The following is a 2500-nucleotide window of genomic DNA, read 5'->3' as shown; positions in this document are numbered from 1 at the left end:
GGCGCTGGGCGGCGACCCCCCCTACCCTCCCCCGCTGGGCGGCTGCCCCCCTCACCTCCCCCGCTGGCCGGCTGCCCCCCTCCCCTCCCCCACGCGCTGGGGGCTGCCCCCCCCTCCCCTCCCCCGCTGGGTGGCTGCCCCCTCCCCTCCCCCGCTGGCGATGGGTGGCTGCCCCCCCTCCCCTCCCCCCGCTGGCACTGGGCGGCGGCCCCCCCCCCCACTCCCCTCCCGCGCTGGCACTGGGCGCCTGCCCGCCCCTCCCCTCCCCCACTGGGCGGCTGCCCGCCCTCCCCTCCCCTGCTGGGCGGCTGCCCCCACTCCCCTCCCCTTTTATTGCATTTTTTATTCTAATGGTTGAGAAAGTACATTTATACTTGCATTAGCCTCCAGGATTATGTGTTTGTTTGTTTGTTTGTCCATGTATATATTTGGTTTTGCATGAATATCTTTGGTGAAATCAGGTTTGTTCGCGAGAGCTGACGTCTGCCATTTCAAAGTTATTATATCCAGAGCTCTATCTGGATGTGTTAAAGCGAGGGCTTTCCTGATAGTAACTTGAAAATATTGTTTCCTTTGGTTCCAGACATGTTTTAAAGATAAACCCCTTTAGAGAGAGACTAATATGACCAGAAAAAGGGAACGTTGATCTCACCTCTCCCATTTAATAGTAAAAAGAATATAGACGTGGTATAATCTGTCTGGGATGACTAGTTTTATTTGAAGTGGGTATTTCCAAGATGGCGTAAATGATGGTAATATAAATGACATAAAATAACTTTAACCAAACTGTTTAGAAAGAGCGCATTTACTGCTGAAGGATACTCTAAAGAACATGAAGCATTACAGTAGGTGGAAATCGATTGGCCAGACAACAGAATTACAGAATTTGCAAATACGCTGACAGAGGCAAAGGGCGACAAAGATAGATTTAAAATGAAAGCTGGTAATTTTACGAGGAAAATTCGGTCAATTTGCAATGAGGAAAATGACTGCTGTAACACAGAATTTTATCTTTTTTAGATAAAGTTCTGTTAAAGAGCTTAATAATCATAATTTATACGTGTTTCAAATAAATTATAATCACTGGGAATAATATCTGGGGATGGAAGTAGCAGAGATTTAAAAACTAAGACACAGAAAGCATTAGAATGTACTGTAACAAATAACGATTGAGGAAACTAAACCCAAAATTATCTGTAATATTCTATAGTGAGTAAGATAATGGAGATGTTAGGAGTTAGTTGAAGAAAGTTTTGATCTTACTGTCTCTTCTGTGTTATTTTTTTTACTCACGTGTTCTCTTACCTTGCAACCATCTTTTTTGTTTATTCCAAGATACTTAGACAAATGTTCTGAAGTATTAAAAGTTAAAGCTTTCTCTTGTTCATCAAATATAAATTAAGAGAGAGAGAGAGAGAGAGAGAGAGAGAGAGAGAGAGAGAGAGAGAGAGAGAGATTAATTTAGCCTAACAAAGTAATGACGTATGGTTAGTGTCTTCAATGTTGCCATTCTCTCGTCATCCTTACTAACAGTTATCGTCTTCATTTCCATTTACTCTCATTACCTTAGTCGTGTTCATATGTACTCTTAACTTTCTCCTCTTCCACACATACAAACTATCTCGCCCCCTTCTGCAGTTTCTCTCCACTGTCTCCAATCAACATAATTTCCTAACATCAACTATTTCACATTTCAATAACAACTAATTTACTCATCCCACAACTTTGCACCCAAATTCACTATCTTGTTTCTGATCTTTCAAATCACTCAATAAAGATGATAAGCAATCCAAGGATGCATATATCGCACTTGTCTCAGACTCACTTTGACTGCAAACTAGTCTCTCTCCTGTCTACATACCCTGAACATGTTTCACTTCTAGCACACAAAATTTGAGTGCCTTCAACAGCATTTAATCCATACTCTACATTCAAACACCATCTAAATTACCTCCATTCGATTTTGTCATTAATTATCAGGTCAGTGTACACCTCATACAGCATTTTTTCTTTTACTTTCATATTTCTCATAAAACTGTATCAAAATAAAGAATTAATTCGAACATATTCCTTTTTGTCTATGCCTACACTGTTCTTCACCTATAAGCTCTCTCTGCCACCTGCCTTACTCTCACAATCAAAATCATGCCATATTTCTTCACTGTGATACTAAGTAATATTATACTCCTATAATTCTTAGAATCTGTTATCACATTTAACGTTATACAACAGATCAAGTATTCATTTCAAACTCCTTCTTTAAGGACCTTTAGCTCAGACAAACATACCTCGTAAATCCTGGTCAGTCATACTATCACTACAGTACTGTAACATCTCACTTGCAATCCCATCAACTCTTGATGTCTTTCCTTTCTTCATCCTCTAAATTACCTTTCGTAGATCTTCATCAGTCCATCCCACAAGCCCTTTCAGTCTTACAATAAGCCTTTCAAATCTTGTATTACCTAGCTTAGCCTTTCTTTCTTACGTCTTCCACATT

Source organism: Palaemon carinicauda, chromosome 3, assembly GCF_036898095.1.
Source record: "Palaemon carinicauda isolate YSFRI2023 chromosome 3, ASM3689809v2, whole genome shotgun sequence".
In the NCBI taxonomy this organism is placed as follows: domain Eukaryota; kingdom Metazoa; phylum Arthropoda; class Malacostraca; order Decapoda; family Palaemonidae; genus Palaemon; species Palaemon carinicauda.
The sequence above is the reverse complement of the archived record's forward strand: the minus strand, read 5'-3'. Positions refer to the sequence as shown.